This window comes from Lactuca virosa, chromosome 4 (genome assembly GCF_052849685.1).
Source record: "Lactuca virosa cultivar CGN04683 chromosome 4, Lactuca_virosa_CGN04683_v6, whole genome shotgun sequence".
Taxonomy (NCBI): domain Eukaryota; kingdom Viridiplantae; phylum Streptophyta; class Magnoliopsida; order Asterales; family Asteraceae; genus Lactuca; species Lactuca virosa.
The window spans coordinates 104,755,728-104,769,997 of record NC_136429.1 but is presented as its reverse complement, the minus strand read 5'-3'; positions in this window follow the sequence as shown (position 1 = coordinate 104,769,997).

Genomic DNA, 14,270 nt, shown 5'->3' with positions numbered 1-14,270 from the left:
ATGACTAATATTATAAAAGCCCTAAATTTTTAACGTAATAATAAAAAAACACAAATGATAAGTAAGTTAATTAAGATTTTTTCCAACTACGCGTTAAAAATTCTGCAATAAGTTGTGCCATAGCAATAATAAAAAAAATATTATTGATTTTTCCAACTACGCATTAAAAATTTAGAGTTTTTATAATATTAGTCCAAAGAAAAATTCAAAAAAAACACAAATGATAAGTAAGTTAATTACAACAAATTTTAGCTTGTTTTTTTTACGGATTGAATCAAGTGCACCCACTCTTACAACACCAAAGAGAATTATAAAAAAAACTACCCCCAAGCGCAAAATGGTAAAGACACCAACCAAAAAGAATTAGGCCAGCAACCTGAACACTACGAAATAAATTTTATGCAGCTAACTTAACATTTCATCACATCAACAACATCGTATTAGGCCTATAACGCCTCTAAGCAACATCAGGTGTAAAATGGTCAATGGTAGGTAAAATACATTAACATTACAAATGCAATTAAAGATCCGCAATTTCTTTAACTATATACACAACAACTCCAGGTAACACACAACAGAACTGAATAATCCCCAAGGGCAAAATGGTCCAGACCCGAACCAAAAATAAAAAACCACCAAAGTCGGCTTTAATGCTTTATAGGAAAGAGCTTTGTATGAGGCATTAAAATGCTGCAGCAACACCAATGAATTTGAGTCAGAAGCCAAAAAAATTCCTGAGGTCTTTCATAAACCATCAGTTGTCGATAAGGATCATTTTTATAGCATCTTGACCAGAAGTGAACAAGATATGTAAGAAGAACCGAAGACCATCTATGTTGGTAAGTAGGAATTAGAAACCAATCTAAATTAGAATTAAGTACTTGTAAATTTATTTATCAATTAAAAACTCCAACTCGGATCAAGCAATAATGGATCTTTGTGTATTAAAAAGCACCACACAAAGAGGAACAAACGAATAAAGAAACAAGATGGCAATTTTTTGGTTTTTTTCTTACATATTTATGAAACAAGCAAGATGTCATGATGAATTATTCACTTCTTGAAACTATTGTGAAGTCATATATAACAAGGGGACTTCATCAGACATTCATGATTGCTTCTTGAAAAATGAAGTGTCATCTATTGGAAAGACACACCAAAAAGAAAAAAAATGAAGTGTAATGTATAAAAAACGAATAACAAATGCAAGAATTGAACACGAGGCCTTCACTATACAAATTTATGTGCATAACAATCTCAACTCCCAAACACTTTGTTTCCATTCTTCATATTATATTTTATATTATTCAAAATTATATATACATATACTAATCGTAACTCGTAGGGGCCCCCGATTTTGGTAAGGCCCGGGGCGGTCGCCCAGCTTGCCCGTGCTCTAAGGCTGGCTTTGAGGGTATGATTGATATACTTCACTACAAATATGAATATAGAATAAGTTTACAGAAATACAAGTGTTATAATATTAAAAATATACATAGAAACAAAAACACACAAAGATTGTAAAAAAGTAATACCGTAAGTCTGTAAAAAAAATCTAAGTTTTTTCATAAAAATAAAATAAAAAACAATAAGTTGTAAAAACATTTTACAAAGCTAAGTTGAAAATTATTTTTTAGAAGTTTGGACCAAAACTGTAGATTTTTTTATATATTTAATTTGGGTTAAAAATGGAAAAGCTAGTGTTTGAAAAAAAAAAACAAAAAAAATCACCTTTAGGTGAAAACTTTAAGAAAAACAAAACTTTGGTCGGATTTGGATCTGTACAAACTTGGTCCGTAAAAATATAAAGTTGTAAAAATATTTTGAGAAAACTAAGTTTTAATTTATTTTTCTATTAAAAGCTTGGAAAGAAACTGTAGAGTTTTTAAAAATTTGGGTTAAGTTGCAAAATAAAAGGCAAGTGTACAAAAAAAATTCATATTTGGGTGAAAAAAAAAAACTGTGGATAAGGTACAAAAAGTTTTCGACTTGCATGGAAGGTCCAAATTCATGAAATTTCCTTGATTTTGGTCCTAAAAAACCTAAAAAGACTGTTATACCCTTTCAATTTCCTTTTTACATTTTCTATATTTATTTTAACACTCTTTTAATTTATAAATAATAATAAAATAAAAAGAATATACCCCTTCACCCATTCAACTGTACCATCTCCTTTTCTCTACATCTCTCTTTTACTCTCTTTAACGCTCCGGCTAGAACACAGGTCCTACGACCTCTTTATCCCCGCCGACCAGAGCCACCATCCGTAATATTTCCTCTTCCCCTCCGCCTCCTCTTCTCGTTCAATACTTATCCCCTTTCTTTCCCAGGCCATATCTTTGTGTTTGACTGCCACAATAACTAACTAACAATCGGGGTCACGAAAATGTGCCAGGACATCATGAGTATGCCTTCGTGAATGTGATGTTGCTGTGAAAATGTGTCGCCGCCGACAATCTAGTCAAGGAATCCACCCAATGACGGTGAAGAAGAGCCCTAGGGTTTTCAGAAGGTATTAGTCGAGTACCAGAGGGTTTATGGTTTGATTTTGAGATCGAAGATTAGAGGCTTTAGTGTTTTCAAAATTAATTAGTGGGGTAAGTGATGGTTTTGGGTTTTATTTTGAATTCTAATTTTTTGCTGAATTGAATCCGCATTTGGATCGACATTTGAATGTGTGTATAAGTTTTTTATCATTCCATTTTGGGTTTTACATCATTGATTTTAATGTTATTGAATTTCTATACATCTATTTTCATCATTGTGTGTGTTCATGGTGGTGTGTGTGTTGAAGAATATGAGCTTAGAGAACCCATATGAAGTTCATGTTCATTAATCTAGAGAGAGAAAGTATTGTTTGTATGAGTATTTTCCATAAACATGATTGATTTTGGTCTCTGTGTGTGTTCAAATGTATTGTATGTATGTGTAAATCTCGTTTTCATGGTGTTCATAAGGTTGTGTTCTTGCTTTAAGAAGAAAAAGGAGAGAGAGAGAGAGAGAGAGAGAGAGAGAGAGAGAGAGAGAGATAAAGGGTAACGGTGGAGGTGAGGGTGGGTCCAATTATTTTATTTTTATTTTTGATTAATAAAGTATTAAAGAAAATATAAAAAATACAAAAATGAAGCTAAAAGGGCAAAACAGTCATTTCAAGTGTTTTATAGACCAAAATCATCAGCGTCTCTTAATTTTAGGACCAAAACCACATAAATTTCCTGATTTTGGACCTTCCACGCAAGTCGGAAACTTTTTGGACATTATCCACAGTTTTTACGAAACCACAAGGACTAATTTTGCAGTTTAGTCGTCAACAAACCTGCAGTTATTATATACTAAAAAACTTCACAATATAGAAAACCCAATATATTAATAGGAAAATGGTGCATGATAATGGACCACAAAAACATCTATATATATATATATATATATATATATATATATATATATATATATATATATATATAGAGAGAGAGAGAAAAACCTCATAAAAACCCAACGTATTTTCCTTAAATGCTTAAAAAAACTACTATATTATTTTTTAGTGCACTAAAAACATTATATTTTCTGAAATTCTTATTTAAGGTTTTTTGACCTCGGAAAAACCTAATATATGTTCATGAAAGGATTAAAAAACTCATTATATTATTGTTTTCGTGCTTTTAAACCCTCCTTTTTTTTGAATTTTTTTAATCTAATGAATTGTAACAATCAAAACGTTGAGAATCGATTACCTAGCATTTTTGGCTATCTAGGATTTACCGAGCTCAATGCCTTAAATGATACATTTTAAAAAATATAAGGGTTTTAACGTACAAATAAATAATATAGTGGTTTTTTAAGACTTTGATGAAAATATGTCGGGTTTTTATAAGGTTTTTTTTTTAATTTTATGGAAACGAGGATTGGGTGGTTTGTCAAATAAAAACATGAGAAGAATCTAGAGATCATTTTTGTACCTTGGATGATTTGTGAATAATAAAGATAAATGTAGGGGCCATAATTATATTGTAAATTCATTTATTCTTCAACAAAACAAAATTTAGGCATTTATGAACGATTAAGAAGAATGTAGGGGCTATAATTGAAATTTGGGTTCATTTATTCTTAAAAAAAATGGATTGGTGTTTGGCAAAGTAATTGGTAGCTAAAAATTGAAAGCTAATGGATGATAGCTGAAAGTTGTAGTTTTTATTTGTTATATAAGTGTTTGACAAAAATAAATAAAAGCTTTTGAAATATGTAAACTAACATAAAATAACAATTGTTTAAAAGGATAAATATACAAATATACTTTTAATGGTATTTTAGGAAACTAATAAAAAAACTCAATAGCCTTTTTCTTAAACATTAAATGAAGTAACTTTTACATTTAAATCTTTTTGTTTAAAATAAAAGTTAAGTCTCATACTCCTAAATAGAGTTTTTTTGTTTAAATCGAGTTTTTTGTTAAAAGCTAAAAGTTTGAACTCTCAAAAGCTCGTTGCCAAACACGTCCTTAGCTTACTAAGGCCCTGTTTGTTTAGCTCTTATTGCCTCTTAATAAGAGGTAGATCTGAATCTTTACAACTCAGAGCGTTTGTTTGGCTCTTATTTTCACATCTTATCTTAAAAATACATCTAAACGAATAAGTGTTGGGAGGAAGTCTGAAAGGAAAAAATTACACGCTTGTCCTCCATTCTCCCAATACCCTTCCATCGCTTGCTCTCCTCCATCGACGCCTCTTACAACCATCGATTCCTTCCACCATCATCGACCCCTCCACCATCCAAACCTCCCACCGCCATCATCCTCCCTGCTTCCAAGGATCTCCTCCGGCAATGTCCTCCCATCAGTAGCCACAATGGGAAAACATACATCGCTCCACTGTTTTCCTCTGCTACGCTCCTCCTTCCCCGCAACCGGTGTAGCCCTCCTCCTTCCACGCAACCAACAATGCTTCCCTAGAAACGAAATTCCTCCTTTCAGCCGCTCAAGAAGCTCGACCTTGAAGCCCTAGATTGATCACCTCACAATTCAGCAGAAACAGGTTAGGCCCATGGTCGTCTTTCTCATACGATTAGCTTCATGTGTATCTTTATGTATCTATATTTTGATTGAACAAAAATTTCATTAGGTAAAAGCATTGTTGGGTCATTGGATTACCATTAATAGTTAAGCATGTTAGTAACTAATGTTTTTAGTTTATGAAATATACATAACTGATAGATGGTTATCAATGTTTTGACAACTTTTTGAAGCTGAACCATAATCAAATTGACAACTAATGATCTTTCACCCAAGAAAGTGATGATGTTAGAAGTACCATAATCAAATTGATCTTTGTTCAATAGCCAGTGTTATGCATTATCATTTTTAGTTGTTGTTTGATAATTAGACATCATATGGTGTATCCTTTGTTTCGTTGATATAGGTGTTTGATAATAATCGAGGTCTACAAATGGTGGATGATAACGGACATGAACAATACCAGGTCTACAAAGGGAGGGTGTCGAGAGTTATGGACAATGGTTGTTTTTTTTTTCAGCTTCATGATCATGATATTAAGGGTAAAGAAGGTTTAGTTCATGTCTCACAAATGGCTACAACTACAAGAATAATCGTGAATGCAAAAGATGTTGTCAAAAGAGATCAAGAGGTTTTTGTGAAAGTAATTTCAATATCAGGTAAAAATGGAACACATATGTAGATCAAAACACATATGTAATAGTTTGATAGCAACAATGGAACGCATTTATTAGATTTGATGTTCTTTTGGTTAATATTGGTGTTGTTCTTATGAATTTCGATGTTTTTATGAGTTTTGATGCTATTTTAGTGAAATTGATGGTGTTGAAAAAAATAGTTAAAAGATAAAATAGTCATTTTTATTTTTGTAACGCCCCGATTTTCAGGTATTGTTTAAATAAGGTTTTTGGGTTAAGCTCTACTCGACGAGTTGGTTGACCTACTCGTCGAGTAGCAGCGGGGCATGATCGCGTGTTAAGTGACCTACTCGACGAGTCCATATTGGGACTCGGCGAGTAGGAGCTGGCAGATGAAACCCTAAATCCCGGGGTTTGCACCCCTATTTAAAGGAACCTCAGCCTCCTTCGGCCTCTTTACAGTCTTTGAGATCCCCTTAAAACCCTAATACGTGTGTGTGTGTGTGTGCCCATTGTGTGATTGAAGCTTGAAAAGAGAATCTTTGGAGGGAGAAGGCTTAGAGGAGAAGGAGATTGGAGCAAGTAGAGTGTGGAAATCAACTTTTATCTCAGTTATCATCTTCTGGAGGTAACCAAATCACCTTTTCCATGTGAATCTCCTCTATTGGTTGAGTTTTAGGGTTTTTGGTGAGTCATTAAGTTGGAAAGATGAGCTATGGGCTAGATCTGAGATTGTGACTTCAGACTTGGACCCTCCTTGGATTCTATAAGCATAAAGTTACACTCTTGGTCATGATTGAGGTCCCTTTTGAGCATAAAGTTCCATTAAGAACTTAAAATAGGCATTTAGAGCCTTTATAGCCATGCATGCACGTAAAGTTTGCAACTTTACGTGATAAGCATGCCCTAGAAGCCTGGATCTGTGATTTGGAGCCGCTGCATGGCTCAAAACAAGTCTGTATGGAAAAGGGATTGAATAAACTCGGCGAGTCACATGAAGATGGCCGTGGACTCGACGAGTTGGATGAACAACTTGGCGAGTCCGATGAAGATTACCATAAGACTCGACGAGTTGAAGAACAACTCGGCGAGTCGGATGAGTTTTCCCTAGGATACATATGCGTGCGTATCCGTCGAGTTGCAAGGAGGGAACTTGACGGGTGGCCTTAAAGTTTGAACGTGAATCGAAGCAACTCGACGAGTCACCCCGATGACTCGGCGAGTTGGATTGTGCTTCAAGGAACTCGGCGAGTAGCCGAGGGTACTCGGCGAGTTGGGGTCAACATGGACTGTTGACCTTGACTGAGGACTTTGACTTTGACCAGGGGTTGACTGGTGGGTTATGGAGTACCTTATAGAGTTAAGGACTTATGAGTATATTGTACTATGGTCATAGGTGGTGGAGCCTGTGTCAAGTGATCCGAGAGTTGGAGTTTACCTTTCGAGTCGACATCTCCGAGGTGAGTTATCCTCACTATACCGATAGGGTCTACGACACCAAGGTCAGCCCTTTAGTTGTTATTGTTATGGTATGCTACATATGGATTTGATCTGCTAGATCGGAATCAGGGTAGACAGTATGTTATGCTTTTATGATCCGTAAGGATTGGTATGTTAGTGACCTGCTAGGTCGGTACTCTCATTACGAGAGGATTCTATGATTGATGATCAGTGTGACATATATGTTTGATGTTTGTATATGTCAGTGTGTGATAGTTATGCGAACATGGTTATGTACTTGTTGGGTGGGTTGAGGCGGTCCTGCTTTGTGCTGAAGGCCAACATACCCTATGAGCGGTCCGGGGAGACTGCAGGCCCACGAGGCGGACCAGTCATGCCGAAGGCTCGGGATAGATTCAGATAGACTGTAGGCCCAGTAGGGCGGTCCAGTCAGGCCGATGGCCCAGTATGCATGTTGATTGATTGATTGATTGACTGATTGTTGCTGACATGGTATTGTCAGTGTGGTATTGGTATTTTGGGGGTAGCTCACTAAGCCCTCGAGCTTACAGTTTTCAGTTTATTGTTTCAGGTACTTCAGGAGATCGTGGCAAGGCGAAGGCATGACCGTACCGCTCCTCATCCTTATGATCTGTTTATGGGACACTCTGATGGATATTGATTTGGAAACATTTTTGTAAACAATACTATTTGACTTTTATTTATGGTTGAAAAAGTTTAAATTTGGCGTAAAATTTTTGGATGTTACAATTTGGTATCAGAGCCTTGGTTTGAGTGAATTCGAGGAATACTCATGTGAATCCAGTCTCAAATCAAGGGGATTTTCGGAAGGAACGTTTTAAAATGGTTTTCAAAATAAAGGATGGAGGATGCAGAGGGTACGATCAGCCGGAGCATGTAAGTAAACCCCAAAATACCATACAGTTATTTGATATTCTGATATGTTTGAACAGCATGCTAGTGCTAGGCTAGGGATCTCCAGGAATCGCATCATAGATTTGCCTGATTATATGATACCTATTAGCCTAGGGTTTCTTGTATATGGAATTGACATCATAACTGTAGATGTTTAGTATATGCATCACGGCCGTGTATAGTCAAGATCTTATAGCCTGAGAATGTCTGATTCGACCTTAGGGTAGGATTGGATATTCGAAAGTCTATCGGGTCCAGCGTTATGTGCGGCTAGCATACACCAGCGCTGCAGGGGCTGATGGAAGTTCCATGGAGGTGTGAGTTGTGCAGAGCTGTGGGATCTGTTGTGAGATAGGCGATGTCCCCTAGTAGTGAGGGTTGAGCGCACATTATGTTGAGTATAGTATTAGGGCGTTGTGGTGATACTTGAGACAAATATGGGTAGGTGTGGAAGGTAGTATGGGCCCGTACTACTGGAAGCACAGGACCCATACGCGTAGCAAGGAAGTCACAACCCCTAGGATTTGTGGGTTTTGGTCTCCCGATATTATGTTGTTTATCTGATGTCTTGAATGTACCTTTCAGTATGGTGGTGACGAGACGTTTTGCTGCTGGTTCTGGATCGGGATCCGGATCAGGGTCAGGGTCAGGGTCGGGGGACGGAGGGCTAGAGGTGCCGGTAGCACCTGAGCCCGTGGTGCGGATGGGGACTGAGGAGCTAGATACCAGGATCCGGGAGATTCTGCACGATGAGGTCGCTGCGGCTTTCCGAGCGCAACTACCAGAGATGTTTGGGTCGATCAAGACCGCGATGGTCGAGTATTTTGATGAGCGATATGCAGCTCTGGCAGAGACAGAAGTCGCTGCAACCACTTCGGCTGTAACTGCGGCAGGGGTTGGAGGAGGAGCCGGCAGGGCTTTTCAGTACCGGGACTTTGATAATACGAAGCCCTCGACATTTGATGGTACTCAGGATGCGATCAGAGCTATGCGGTGGTTGTCTGACGTGGAGGGATGTTTCTTCACGTGCTCATGTCCTGCTGACCAGAAGGTCAGGTGTGCTCTGAACCTGCTCAGGCTCAGGGCAAAGGACTGGTGGAGATTGACGACAGGTTCATATTCTGATGATCAGCGGGCTGCTGTTACTAGGGAGCAGTTCCGGGATATGTTTCGCACCCGCTACGTTCCGCGCGTGGAACGGGAGCGGCTTGCTCAGGAGTTTTTGACATTGAGACAGGATGGGAAGTCTGTGATGGAGATTACCCGGATGTTCACTGAGAAGGCTATGTTTTGCCCGGAGTTTGCATCGGAGCAGTCTCAAATGACTCGTTATTTGAGTATGCTCAAGACGGATATACGACAGTTTGTGGCTACACTGCGTTGTGAGACCCTCCTGGACCTACAGGAAGCCGCGAGGCAGCGTGAGTTAGAGATATAGCTGCAACTGAAGGAGCAGCATCAGGCACCGTCACAGTCTCAGTCGGCGCCTAAGCGGTCTAAGACCGCTGATGCACGGTCTGGGGGTCAGCAGAGCCGCACTTGTGGAAAGTGTGGCAGGGTTCACTCGGGAGTTTGTAGAGCAGGAGGTGGGTGCCACAAATGTGGCAAGGAGGGGCACTATGCCAGGGACTGCCGTCAGTCCGCCTCTCCAGCAGATATGCGGATTTGTTACCATTGTCATCAGGTTGGTCATGTGAAGACCAACTGTCCGCAGCTCGCCGCCAAGTCGGCACAGGGTCCCGCGCCAGCCACTGTGAGGATTGGAGATGGGAGGCCAGTCAGAGTGGAGCCTCCGAAGGCTCAGGGTCGCGCCTTCCAGCTCACGGCCGAGGAGGCCAAGGCAGCATCGGATGTGGTTGCTGGTACGTTTCTATTCTCTATCTCAGTCATTGTATTGGTGTTATGCTTATTGATTGTACCTGTGGTTAGGTACGTTTTTAGTGAATTCTTTGCCCGCTTTGGTATTATTTGACTCGGGTGCGAGTCGGTCGTTTGTATCTCGGACCTTCTCTGGAGGGTTCAGTGTGCCGATAGATGATCTTGAGTGTCCGTTGCGATTTTCGATCGCCAACGAGCACGGGGTTTCTGCTTCCTCGGTCTACCGGGGATGCGAGTTGGAGATTTTCGGGGTGTCCTTCCTGATAGATTTGATTCCTATCCCCAAGGGGGATGTATGCGTGATTGTAGGGATGGATTGGCTTAGCCGTTTCGGCGCCATGATCGACTGTGAGGGACAGCGGGTGGTGGTTCGAACCCCAAGTGGGGGAGAATTGGTAGTATATGGTGAGGGCACCAGGTTGGGATCAGGGTTTTGTTCGGCAGCCAGGGCTCGACAGTACATACAGCACGGGTGTGCCGGTTATTTGGCGTATGTGGTAGATACGCGGACTAGGGATCAGCCCTCGGTTTCGGAGGTCCCGGTAGTTAGAGAGTTTGCTGATGTGTTTCCGGAGGAGTTACCCGGAGTGCCTCCGATGAGGCAGGTTGAGTTCAGGATTGATCTAGTGCCAAGTGCGGCCCCTATCGCCAAGTCGTCGTACCGTTTGGCACCACCGGAGATGCAGGAGCTATCATCTCAGTTGCAGGAGCTACTGGGTAAGCAGTTTATTCGTCCGAGTAGTTAACCCTGGGGAGCACCGATCATTTTCGTCAGGAAGAAGGACGATTTGCACAGGATGTGCATTGACTATAGGGAGCTGAACAAGTTAACGGTGAAGAACCATTATCCGCTTCCGAGGATAGACGATCTTTTCGATCAGCTGCAGGGTGCATTTTGGTTTTCCAAGATTGATTTGAGATTAGGATACCACCAGGTCAGGGTGAGGGAGGAAGACGTGGAGAAGACCGCGTTTCGGACTCGTTATGGACATTACGAGTTCGTGGTGATGCCGTTTGGGCTCACCAACGCGCTAGCGGTGTTCATGGATCTGATGAACCGAGTATGCAGACTGATGCTCGATCGCTCGGTCATTGTGTTCATAGATGATATCTTGGTATATTCCAAGACCCGAGAGCAGCATGAGGAGCATCTCAGGGAGCTGCTGGAGGTTCTGCGGTGAGAACGGCTGTATGCCAAGTTCTCGAAGTGTGAATTTTGGTTGCGAGAGGTTCAGTTCCTCGGACATCTCGTTAACCAGGAGGGGATTTTGGTCGATCCGGCCAAGGTGGAGGCGGTTATGCAGTGGGAGACTCCGAGATCTCCCTCAGACATCAGGAGTTTCTTGGGTTTAGCAGGATATTATCGGAGATTCATTCGTGATTTCTCCAAGATTTCCGTACCCCTCACTCGTCTAACGAGGAAGGGGGTGGATTTCCGGTGGGGCCCGGAGCAGCAGAGGGCGTTTGAGACCCTCCGGCAGTGTTTATGCGAGGCGCCGATGTTGACACTCCCCGAGGGAGTGGAGGATTTTGTGGTATTTTGTGATGCGTCCATCATAGGCTTAGGGGCAGTCCTCATGCAGAGGGGACGAGTGATAGCTTATGCATCGCGGCAGCTAAAGCCGCATGAGACGAGATACCCCACACACGATCTTGAGTTGGGAGCGGTGGTCTTCGCTCTCAAGATTTGGAGGCACTATCTGTACGGGGTCCGTTGTACCATATACACGGATCACAGGAGTTTGAGACACATTATGGATCAGCCAAACCTGAATATGAGGCAGCGCAGGTGGCTGGATGTAGTCAAGGACTATGATTATGAGATCCTTTACCATCCTGGTAAAGCGAACGTGGTTGCGGATGCTCTGAGCCGCAAGTCAGCTGGGTCCTCGACCCCAGCCAGGTGTATGAGGATAGCGGTGGATTCCCCGCTGGTGGGTTTGGTCAGGGATGCTCAGATTGAGGGTATGAGACCGGAAAACTGGAAGTTGGAGAAGATTAAGGGCAAAAGCGCCCGGTTTGTTCAGGATAGCCGTGGATTGTTGACCCGTTACGGTCGGGTTTGGGTTCCAATGTCCGGAGGGGTCCGGCAGACAGTGATGGAGGAGGCTCATAAGTCTTGTTTTTCTATTCACCCGGGAGCCACCAAGATGTACCGTGATTTGAGTTCGAGTTATTGGTGGCCTGACATGAAGCGAGATATCGCTTCGTTTGTCGAGAGGTGCTTGACCTGTAGGATGGTCAAGGCCGAGCACTAGAGGCCGCATGGTAAGCTGCAGCCTCTGGAGATTCCCATGTGGAAATGGGAACGGATCGCGATGGATTTCATCACGAAGTTGCCGAAGACGGCAAAGGGGTTTGATGCTATATGGGTCATCGTGGATCGATTGACCAAGAGTGCCCATTTCCTAGCCATACGGGAGAGTTCGTCGGCAGAGAAGTTGGCCGACTTGTACGTCCGCGAGATTGTCTCTCGCCATGGGGTTCCAGTTTCCATTGTTTCTGATCGGGATGTCCGATTCACTTCCCGTTTTTGGCAGAAGTTCCACGAGGAACTGGGTACGAGACTGCATTTTAGTACGGCGTTCCATCCGCAAACTGATGGGCAGAGTGAGCGGACCATCCAGACCCTCGAGGATATGTTGAGGGCGTGCGTCATTGATTTCGGTGGGAGTTGGGATTCCCACCTACCGCTTGTAGAGTTCGCCTACAACAACAGCTATCATTCCAGTATTGGCGCCCCGCCTTTCGAGCTGTTGTATGGGCGGAAGTGTAGGACCCCAGTCTGCTGGGTCGAGGTTGGGCACAGAGTGATGGGTCAGACAGAGGTAGTTCTGCAAACTACCGAGATGATACAGCAGATTAGACAGCGACTGCAGACCGCTCAGAGTCGGCAGAAAAGTTATGCCGACCGACGCCGATCTGAGCTGGAGTTTCAGGTGGGTGACATGGTTCTCCTGAAGGTCTCACCCTGGTAGGGAGTGATCCGCTTCAGGAAGAGGGGAAAATTGGGTCCCCGCTACATCGGGCCGTTCAGGATTGTTGCCAGGGTTGGTAGGGTGGCTTATAGGCTAGAGCTTCCGGAGGAACTTAGCCGGATCCACAGCACATTCCATGTTTCGCAATTACGGAAATGCATCATGAACCAGGAGGCAGTGGTATCGTTGGATGACATTCAGGTCGATGAGCGCCTGAACTATGTGGAGAGGCCTGTGGCTATTTTGGAAAGGAAGAAGAAATTCTACGGAACAAGGAAATACCTTTAGTAAAGGTACAGTGGGAACATCGGAGGGGATCCGAGTGGACATGGGAGCCAAAGGCGGAGATGCGCGAGCATTACCCGGCATTGTTTATTCTAACGGACTTCGAGGACGAAGTCTAGTTCAAGTGGGGGAGAGTTGTAACGCCCCGATTTTCAGGTATTGTTTAAATAAGGTTTTTGGGTTAAGCTCTACTCGACGAGTTGGTTGACCTACTCGTCGAGTAGCAGTGGGGCAGGATCGCGTGTTAAGTGACCTACTCGACGAGTCCATATTGGGACTCGGCGAGTAGGAGCTGGCAGATGAAACCCTAAATCCCGGGGTTTGCACCCCTATTTAAAGGAACCTTAGCCTCCTTTGGCCTCTTTACAGTCTTTGAGAGCCCCTTAAAACCCTAATACGTGTGTGTGTGTGCCCATTGTGTGATTGAAGCTTGAAAAGAGAATCTTTGGAGGGAGAAGGCTTAGAGGAGAAGGAGATTGGAGCAAGTAGAGTGTAGAAATCAACTCTTATCTCAGTTATCATCTTCTGGAGGTAACCAAATCACTTTTTCCTTGTGAATCTCCTCTATTGGTTGACTTTTAGGGTTTTTGGTGAGTCATTAAGTTGGAAAGATGAGCTATGGGCTAGATCTGAGATTGTGACTTCAGACCTGGACCCTCCTTGGATTCTATAAGCATAAAGTTACAGTCTTGGTCATGATTGAGGTCCCTTTTGAGCATAAAGTTCCATTAAGAACTTAAAATAGGCATTTAGAGCCTTTATAGCCATGCATGCACGTAAAGTTTGCAACTTTACGTGATAAGCATGCCCTAGAAGCCTGGATCCGTGATTTGGAGCCGCTGCATGGCTCAAAACAAGTCTGTATGGAAAAGGGACTGAATGAACTCGGCGAGTCGCAAGGTTGACTCGACGAGTCACATGAAGATGGTCGTGGACTCGACGAGTTGGATGAACAACTCGGCGAGTCCGATGAAGATTACCATAAGACTCGACGAGTTGAAGAACAACTCGGCGAGTCGGATGAGTTTTCCCTAGGATACGTATGCGTGCGTATCCGTCGAGTTGCAAGGAGAGAACTCGACGGGTGGCCTTAAAGTTTGAACGAGAACC